We start from the raw sequence: 11084 nt of genomic DNA, 5'->3' as shown, positions 1-11084 counted from the left end.
TATCAGCTATCACTGGCACTGGAAACCGTGGGGTACTCCCAGTTGAAGTTTAGGAAAAGACCTTCATTGGCAATGTTGTGATATCTTTTTGGAAAAGTAGAAGGCTCCACCATTAGTCCAAAATAATTGCTCTGTATGGGAGACAAGATGCTTTACTGAGAACTAGAAGTTGTAGTTGTAATGAAGTTCACACCACAGCCATTTGCTTCATTGTAGCTGCTTTGAGAGTGCCCGTGGACAGTGGTCAACTGATTTAAAATAGCACGTTGATCCACTGCAATATTGTTCTGGTGGTCTAAATGACATTGATGATGGAGGAGAAAAATCACCTCTGATCAGGTTAGTTGTATCACCAAGTACGTGGCTAGTAGACGGCTTTCTTATTAGAGGCATGTTTAAATTTGCAGAAAGTAAAAATGAACTTTCTACACTAGTGTCAGCCACAAAACCAGAATTATGGTTATGCACATTACCCTCTGCTTTAAAGTGCTTCTTTTTGAAATCTTAAGCCAATGAAAATACCAGAGAGCCATTTTTATTCACAACTCTTCTTTTTATTCTCACTAAAACCTGGGGACAACCTCGTTTAAGATTTCGATTATGGCAGAACTGTAGCTAAAACCAAAGGAGAAAAATTTTAGTAATATTTTAAAACAAAACACAAGACTATATTAAGCCTAACCTATAAAATCTCAGATTTCACGTTTACTATGCAATGATATTATCATAAAAATGTGTACAATGCTGACTATATTTTGAAATTCCATATTTGGAATATACACATTTAAATAGAATAGTCATCAAATTTAAGAAGTTAGCATTTGCAGCAACGGTGAAAGCAACTTTTTAAAAAAAAGCTTTAATACCTTCATTTAGATTTCTTTTAAGATTCATAGTTGCTAGGAACGTTTTGCATAATCTTGAATAGTTAAGGCACTGTCTTAATTTTTAGAAAAAATAAAGAATTTCAGCCTTTGTAGTTTTATAGAATTTCAAAATCTTGCTTTACATTTATATTACCATATTTTGATATACAAAATAAAATTTTATATATACGTTACCAAGTCATAACTACAATTACTGAATTCCTTGCTTAAAACAGAGACTTCTTTCTCTTCTGCCAGAAAGTCAGCTGGACAAGAAGATTTTTGCAAATTCTGCCGCAATTTACTAAACCCATAAATGTTAAGCTGTCTAAGTAAACTTTTCATACTTCCAGTTTCAAATAATCTGAAAGGGGCCTATCGTTCCAACACTTCCTTCTTAAAGACAGCTTCACCAATCACTATGGAAGATCCAGTATAACCCCACCAGATGGATTTAAATTGGTCACTCCCAGCCATTTTCCAGAGTTTTCCTGGAAATCTCAGAGAACGAAAATCATTATCTTCACCTGATTCTGAGACACAATGTATGTAACATGGTCTTTTTATCAAGGATTCTTCAGACAAAGTCTGAAAAGCATTTTCTTCAAACATAGACTTCAAGACAAGTCCCCAGAGATTGTTTGATCACACAATAGAGATCTACCAGAGTTTCCTGAACCAGTTGGTCCGTCTTTATGAGACACATCTTGAATTTCTGAAGAAACAGGTGTCATCTCAAATAACTTTTTCTACTGCTACTTTTCTAATCTGCATGTTTTTGAGCACTGCAGCTACAAATGCTGTTCTGGCAGGCCTGCACAGATAAACTGCTAGGCCATCACAATGGTTCTCAACTTGAGAAGATGCGACATCACAAAACGACTGGTCTCCTAGCAACCCAAGTGTAACATTAAGCCAGTGTTTATTTCTCATTCATCCAGTTAAAATGAAACATATAGGATACTTATTTTTATAGTGTGATCTGCAAATATTATCCCCACAAAATCTTTTTAAATAATTTAATTTTTGGGGTCTATGAAATAAAACCAATCTCCATACTTTTGTACACAAATTTATAACAGATTTATGAACAGAGTATAAATAATGCACAAAATATATAAAATAATTTTAAAGTTATGGAATTTAAAGTGAAATTTGTGTTAAGCCTGTACAGAAAATTTATACCTATTACATTATAATTTGTAATTAAAGTGAAACAATTTTATTTGGAAATGGAAGTAGTTATTTATCTGTTTACTTTACAATAAGTAGCTCTATATTCAAAACATGAGCAGAATAATTATCAGTGTATTTGGTATGTTTATTAATAAATGGTAAATATTTATGAAATAAAAATAGATTAAAGTAATCAATCAAACTTGAGAAATCCCTAAGGGGGTAATTTTTGTTTTAAATTGTAATTCAGTGCTATAAGTAAAACAAATAACATATTTATTTTGTTTGTAATTCATGAATTATCACCTTTTGCCATTCTTTCACTCAGAAGTTTTTCAGTCCTAGAAGGAATAAATTTTCTTGTCATCTTTATAATCCATACTCTTGGGGCTTCTGTTAAGTGTTCCAAAATGAGGTTGATAAATACACTTATAAACAAGATCCTGGGTTCAATAAACAGTGCCTTCATTAAGGGGAAAACAAACAATCAAAAACAAAGAAATAACAGTATATGTGGGTTTCGGTGGAAAAGACCAGGTAATGCATTATAGGAAGCAATATGTTTCTCAGACCTGAAACAGTTGGCATTGTTAGCATAATGCGGCATTTTAAGGCAAGTGTTTTGTACACTAATTGTTAATAAAAGCTAGGTTTTGTATCACTAAACTGTAGTAAATCCAGCTCTACCAAAATTTGTATTCTTTATTTAGACATAAATTTCATTAAACATAAGCCAAATTCAAAATGAGAGATAAAATTTTGAAATAAATAAATATTCACTCAATCTACAATGTAAATTTTTCCTTCAGTATTTGTATATTCCATTCTGTGTAAATATTAGCAAGTTGAATTCATGGCATATTATAAGTATTATAAAGTATAGTTAAGTTGGACTTAATCCTGATTCATAAATTTTATTTAACATACACAAATCAATAAATGTGATACCATCTGTTAAATAACAAATAATTGGAAAATAACAATCTCAAAATATGTAGGAAAATTATTAACAGATCTGATCTTAACTTTTAAAAAAATTCTTAACAAATTCGCTCTAGATAGAATATGACAAGACATAATAAAAGCCATATATTAAAAACTCATGACTATCTTCAAGTTCAATATTAACATACAGGAAATTTTTCCTCTGGTCCAGTAATAAGAAAAGTACCTCAATTTCACAAGTCCTAAATTACACTACTAGAAGTTCTAGCAAGAATAACTAGTCAAGAAAAAATATAAAAGGCATTCAACTGGTAAACAAGCAGTAAAATTTTTACAGATGACTTAAATATACATAGATAGAAAGCTCCATACACTCCTCCAGTGACTGTTAGAAATAATGAACAAACTTAGTAAACTTGCAGAATACAAAATCAATAAACAAATATCAATTGCATTTTTATATAGGAACAGAACATTATCAGAAAGAGAAATTAGGAAAACAATTGTGTGTAAATTTATACCAAAAAGAATAAAATAGGAATATATTTGATAAGTGAAACAACAGTTCTAAACATAGATCTATAAATTACAGGTGCAAGGAATATAAGTAAACTTAATAAATGAAAGGAATTCTGTGCTTACTGATTGTATACAATGTGAGGAAATACTCTAATCTATCTTTCACTTGTTCAATCTGCCCAGCACTACTTATTGAGGAGAATCTCATTTCTTCATTTCATTCTCTTGCTTCCGTTTTCATGGGTTAATTGATCATAGGTGTGAGGGAATATATCTGGTTACTCTATTCTCTTCTTTTGATTGGTGTCAGTTTTTGAGCGAGTATCATGTAGTTTAAGTTACTAAAGCTTTGTAGGACTGTTTAACATCAGAGAACTTTACACTACTATATTTAAATTCTTTTTCAAGATTATTTTGGCAACTGAAGATCTTTGTGGTTACATATAAATTTTGAAATTATTTCTTCTATTTAATGGAAAAATCTCATGGGTATTTTGACATGAATCATACTAAATGTAGATTCATTTGGGAAGTATGGTTGTTTCAACCACATTGTTTCACATCATTAACATAAGAGATCTTTTCATTTCTTTGGATCAATTTTAATTTCCTTCATCAATGTTTTCTGTTTTTTAACGTATAGGTTTTCTCCTAATTTGTTTACTTCATTTGAACTTATTCTTTACATACATATAATTATATACATTATATTTTGAAAAATGTTTCCCACACAAATACAACAGGCAGAAGGCAGTGGCAAGACAAATTCAAAGTCCAGAATGAAAGAAATCTGATATCTAATATAACATATCAAGCAAGGTATCCATTAGAATAGAAGGAGAGTTAAATAATCTCCACAAAAGCAAATACTAAAACTATTCGGTAACAGAAAAAGAAATAATGAAACATCTACTCTAAAAATAAAGAAGCAGGATGCTATAGAAAGGAGAAAGGCATAATTAGAAAGGCAATAGATATAATGACTTACAGCAGTATAAATATGATGTAAAAAAGGACATCAAAATTTTTATGTGTCAGAGCATGAAACAGGACAAAACAGAGTATTTTCTTCTTGTTTCTGTTCTCTGTATGATGCGTTTGAGTTTGTATTCATTTCAGTTAATATAAACAGATATAGTAATGGGTCAATATACATACAAAACAGGGTAACCATAAGTCAAAATCTTACAATGAAGTCACAAAGCCAGAAAAAAACCAAGATAATAAAAGAAAACTTATAAAGCCACAGAAAGATAAAGAAATGAACATAAAGGAAATACCAAATCAACTGGAAAATGAAGTTCAAAATGGAAATAAACACCAGTTTATCAATAATTTTTACAAATGATATTGGAATTAGTGCTTCAATCAAAAGATATATATTGCCAGATTGGATAATATAACAGGACCCTACATTATGAAGCATACAAGAGACCCAATTTAGAAAGAGGAACACACATCAATTCAAAGTCAGAAGATGGAAAAATATATTCCATGCAAATGGCCATGACAAGAAGGCAGGACTAGCAGTACTGACTTCACACAAAATAGGCTTTACAACAAAGGCCATAGAGAATGATAAACAAGGACATGATATAATGATTAAAGGAGCAACACACAATGAGGGTATTATACTCATTAATATATATGCACTCAATATAAGAGCACCTAAATACATAAAGCAAACACTAATAGATGAAAAGGAAGAAATCGATGGGAGCACAATCACAGTAGGAGAATATAACTCCCCATTACCATAACTAGACTGGTCTTTCAGACAGAAAATTAATAAGGGAACAAAGATACCAAAAGATATGATAAAATAATTGGATTTGGTTGATATTTTCAAAACACTACTTTTCCCCAAAACAGAATATATATTCTTTTCCAGAACACATGGAACATTTTCTAGGAAAGTTTATGTACTGAGGCACAGGAAAAGCCTCAACAAATTTAACAAGATAAAAATTATTTCAAGCATCTTTTCTGAGTATAATACCATGAAACTAGAAATCAATCACAGAAAAACAGGGAGAAAAAATGACAGCATGTAAATTAAAAAAATGGTACTTTAAAAAGTTGGGGAGGTGAGGATTTTAAAGAAGAAATTAAGAAATATCTTGAGAAATATGACACAACACTACACAAAGTCTATGGAATACAGTTAAAGCAGTCTTAAGAGGGAAGTTCACTCTGACAATGTCAGCCTCAAAGTATAAGAGCAATTTAAAATAACTAATCTAAAGTTCTATTTAAACTAATCACGAAGAGAAGAGCAAACAAAACCAAAAGTCAGCAGAAAGTGGGAAAATAAAGATCAAAGGAGAAAGAATTGAAATAAAGATTAAAAAATAGAAAAAAATCAATCAAACTGTTTTTTGAAATAGTCAACAAAATTGACAAAACTCAGAACAGGCTCACCAACAAGAAAAGAGAGAGAACACAAAAAACATAAGAAATGAAAATTTAGAAACTAAAAGAGTACATCAAATTTGCAAAATATCATAAGGTAATACCATGAGCAACTGCATGAAAACAAACTTGATAACCTAGAAGAAATGGAGAAGTTTCTGGAAACATTCAGCCCACCATTATTGCATCAAGAAGAAAATGATCATTTGAACAGACAGATCACCAGAAATGGAATACAATTATCAATAAAATAAAAAATCCCTGCAAACAATAATTAAGACCCAAATAGCTTCACTGGGGAATTTCACCAAACATACAAAGAAAAATCCATACCAGTCCTCCTCAAACATTTCCAAAAGATTCATATGGATAGAGTACACCCAAACTCACACCTTAAGGCCAACATCAACCTGATAACAAAACGAGACAAAGACACTACCTAAAAAGAAAACTATAGGCCAATATCATTGATAAACATAGATGTAAAAGTCCTTAAGAAATTATTAACAAACAGAATCCAACATCAAGTAAAAAAAAATCATACACCATTATCAAGTTAGGTTCATCCCAGGAACACAAGGATGGTGCAACATATGCAAATCAATCAATCAATAGTGATACAACTTATCAACTAAACAGAGGACATGAAACCATATGATAATCTAAGTAGATGCAGAAAAAACATTTGATAACATTTAACACCTATCTGCAAAAAATATTCTTATCACAGTGAGTACAGAGGGACCATATCTCAACATAATAATAGCTATTTATGACAAATATATAGCCAGCAAAATACTCAATGGTTAAAAACTGTAACCCTTCTCACAAAAACCTGAGACAAGACAAGGTTGCCAATTCTCACAATTTCAATTCAATATTGTCTTGGAAGTCCTAGCCACAATGTTCAGGCAAGAAAATTTCATTTCCTATCAAATTATGCAAAACATTTCTTTTTAGGACTGAAACAAATGATCCTAAGATTTAAATAGAGCCATAAAAAACCATAGTTTCCAAAACAATATTGAAGTAAAAAAAAGAGGCTTCAGGAATAATCCATCAGGTCTCCATACACTATTGCAGAGCTACAATAATGACATTGACATGATATTGGTACAGAAACAGGCATATGGACCAATGGAAGAGAGTAGAGAGCCTAGGAATAAATCTACAGGCCTTTGTTCAATTAATCTTTGACAGAGTAGCCAGGAATATGACAGAGAAAAGACCATCTCTTCACCAACTTGTGGGAAAACTGGATAGCAGCACGCAGAGAAATGGAGTTAGAGCACTCCTTGAATCCATACACAAGAATAAACTCAAAATATCTTGAAGAATTAAATGTAAGGTAAGACACAGTAAATCTCCTTGAACAAAACATAGGCAAAACACTCTGACATAAATAGCAGCAATGATCTCCTAGAACAGCCTACTCAGGTAATGGATGTAAGAGCAAAATTAATAAATGGGACCTAATAAAACTTATAAGCTTTTGCACAGCAAAGGGAACCAAAACCAAACAAAATGACAAACTACAGGATTAAAGAAAATATTTAGAAGTGATGCAACTGACAAAGTCTTAATTTCCAAAATATAAAGACTTCATACAACCTAATAATATTAAAAAAAAACAAGAAACCCAATCTGAAAATGTGCAGAATCCCTAAACAAGCAATTCTCCAATAGAGCCATTCAAATGCCACACAGATATATGGAAAAAAAATTGCTATCATTATCAGAGAAGGGCAATTCAAAACTATAATGATATATCACTTCCCAGTAGTAACAATGGTCATCATTCAAAAGTCCACAAACAATAAATGCTGGGGAAGATGTGGAGAAATGGAACCTTCCTACACTGCTGGTAGAATGTAGTTTGGTGCAGTCATTTTTGAAACCAGGATGGAGTTTCCTCTAATGGATAGAAATAAACTTAAAATACGAACCAGCAATCACACTTCTGGGTATATATCAAAGGGAACCCTATTTCAAGAAGCCACCTGCACCACAATGTCCTTAGCAGTGCTGTATACAACAGCCACAATATGGAAGTAACCTAATTGTCCAAAAACAGATGACATAATTCAGATGTTATGCCGTATTTACACAATGGAATAATATTCTGCAATAAAAAATGATAAAACAATGACATTTGCAGCAAAATGGATGTCCACAAAAAGTGTCAATCTAATTGAAGTAAGCCAGAAAAAGAAAGAAATATAATACATGACATTACATATGAAGAAGCTTAAAAAAATATTTGGATAAGAACACAATGATTTCATCTACAAAACTGAAATACACTCGCAGATCTACTAAACAATTTTATGATTACTGCGGAAAGGGGCTGCTAGAGGATATATTTGGGAGCAGTAGATTTATAAATTTATCCACTATATATAAAAATAGATATTTTCTAAAATTTCTTTTGTATGACATAGGGCAGTATGTTAAATATTGTGAAGTAATAGTTTATAGGCACAGAAATATATGCATCTACAGGGATACTATGCTATACACCACAGATTGATGCATTATAAATGGCATTTTTCAATGATAAATAAAAAATAAATATGTAAATAAATAAATAGATTAATTAATTAATAATGTAATAAAAGAAATACAAATATTCACACTACTTAACTTTACACATCAAGAATCTAGGAGAAAACAGAAAGAATAAAGAAGAAAATTGAATCAATGAGAGTAAGGCAAATAACAAGAGAAACAATTCAAAAGATAACATAAATACCAAAGTCTGTTTCTTTTAAAGATAAAGTAGACAAACGTTTAGGTTGTCTAAGAAAAAAAAAACTTAAATAAAATTAGAAATAATAGAGAAGATATTACCACTGATGTTGTAGAGATGCATAGCACATAAGAAATTAACACTAGCCAACAATTTGAATGACCTAGAACAAAAGACAAATTCCCAGAAACATATGTCTTCCAATACTGAATCAAGAAGAAATTAGAAAGTTAAATAAGGCAAAAGTGTGTATGAGTAAATCAGTAATCCAAACCTCACAAACCAGAAAAAATTTACAAGTTGGCTTTACCGGTGAATTCTGTCATGTATTTGAAGACAATTTTTCACTAATTCTTCCAAAAATCTTCCAAGAATTTGAAGGGGTGAAAGTTTCCAAACTTCTTTTATGATGCCTGGTTTATTTGCATAACAATGTTAGAACGGACATTAGATGCAAAATATGGAATATTATCCCTGATGAAAATATGTGTCAAAATTCTCAACAAAACAGAAGGAAAATGAATTCAACAACACATTTAATGTATCATACACATATATGAGTAAAGGGATTTATCCCTTGGTTTAAGATACTTCAAAATACTCAGATCAATAAAGGTGACATGCCACACTAATAGAATGAGAAATAAAACTCACATAATCATTTCAACAGGTGCAAAAAGAGCATTGTATACAATGCAACATCCTTCTAAGATACTCCCAACAAATTAAATTAACCATGTCAGTGGCACGATATCAAATACACACAAACACTGTGCGGAGAGAAGCGGAGCATTTCTCTTTTTATTGATTCTTAGAGAAAGGGTTTATATATGACATGCACAATGCCTCACATATCATCTAAGTTATAACAATGTTAATAATCTTTAGCTATTTATGTCCCCATGCTCCTGCAGTAAGCACAGGATGTGAAATGATCAAGGATTGTTTTAAAGTTCATCACGGAACTTCATTAAGTAGGCCATCTCTTATCCAGCTGGCTGTGCCTGTCTTAGGTTGTCCCCCTATGAGGATCTTATCCAGCATAGGCTCTCCAGCCATGCAATGAGCAGGCCATTTCTTATCCAGCCTGGATATGTGACATTCCTCACAGCTTGTTTATCAGTTCAGCCCATGGGCTTATCCTCTAGAGCCTTCAGACTGGAGCTTGCAAACCAAACATTCCTTGACAGAAAAATAGATGAACAAAATTTGATGTATATATGCAATGGAATCAATACATTTCATTCCTATCAAGAGTGTCCACGGTGTTCCTTTTTCTTCACAACCTCACCAAAATCTATTTCTTATCTTTTTGATGAGAACCTTCTGAAAATTGTGAGGTCTTGTCTAATTTTTGGTTTATGACTTTCCTAATAATTTATAACTATGAACATATTTACATGTGTCATTTAGCCAACGGTATGTTTTCTACAGATAATTGATTCAGATATATCTATTCACTTCCTATGGACTTTTTTTAATAGATTGGTTTTTGTCACTGTTGTGCGATAAGAGTTTGCCATATATTTGGATATTAACACTTAATTGAAAAATATCACTTTCAAATATATTCTCCCAATGTGTTGGTTGACTTTTCATTTTATTGATCATTTCTTCTGCAGTGTAAATCTATTTAGAGTGATACAATCATAATTTGTTAGTTTTGCTTCTGATTCCCTTGCCAGAGGAGACATGTAGAATCAATTTAAGTCCAATGTCAGAGTGTACTTCTTATATTTTACCCTAGGATTCTTTGTTTTCATGTTTTATGCTTTATGTACCCAGGAGTGGGATTGCTGTGTCATATGATAGGTCTATTTTAATTATTTAAAGGAACTTCCATACTGTTTCCAAAGTTGATGCACCAATATTCATTCCCACCAACAGGGTTGGAGAGTCCCTTTTTCTCCACAACTTCCCCAGTGTTTATTATTTGTAGACATTTTGATGACAGCCCTTCTCACTAGTGTGAGTTAAAACATTATTAAATTTTTGTCTTGCATTTGTATAATGATTAGCTATGTGAGCATGTTTTTATGTTTCTGATTGTCATCTGTGTGTCTTCTTTAGGGAATTGTCTTCTGCTCATTTTCTGGCTCAGTTGTTTGTAGATTTTTGAAATGGAGTTATATGAACGATTTGTGTATTTTAGAAATTAGCCTCTTGTTGATTGCACTGTTTCCTAATGTTTCCTCCCATTTGGAAGTTCATATTTTCATTCTGTTTATTTTGCTATGTAGAAGGTTTTAAGTTTAATTAGGACCTATTTGTTTATTTTGCTTTTATTGTTTTCAGCTTGGGAGATTGACATAAGAAAATTTCGCTACAATTTATGTCTTGTTTTGCCTATGTTAGATTCCAGGAGTTTTATTGTGTCATGTATTAGATTCAGATATTTAAAACATTTTGAGCATATT

General features: G+C 31.6%; 1 long non-coding RNA gene across 1 annotated transcript; it reads right to left on the bottom strand.

Annotated features, from left to right (window-relative positions):
* Positions 1-532: 532 nt before the first annotated feature.
* On the bottom strand, positions 533-1665 carry LOC140693981 (uncharacterized). The gene is made up of 2 exons (XR_012069703.1): positions 1394-1665; positions 533-615 (listed from the first exon to the last, which is right to left on the bottom strand). It is a non-coding gene; the product is annotated as an uncharacterized lncRNA (long non-coding RNA).
* Between the last annotated feature and the right edge of the window lie 9419 nt (positions 1666-11084).

Source organism: Vicugna pacos, unplaced genomic scaffold (genome assembly GCF_048564905.1).
Source record: "Vicugna pacos unplaced genomic scaffold, VicPac4 scaffold_20, whole genome shotgun sequence".
NCBI classification, from domain to species: Eukaryota; Metazoa; Chordata; class Mammalia; order Artiodactyla; family Camelidae; genus Vicugna; species Vicugna pacos.
Note: the sequence above shows the minus strand (reverse complement) of the source record. Positions and strands in the feature narration are given on the sequence as shown.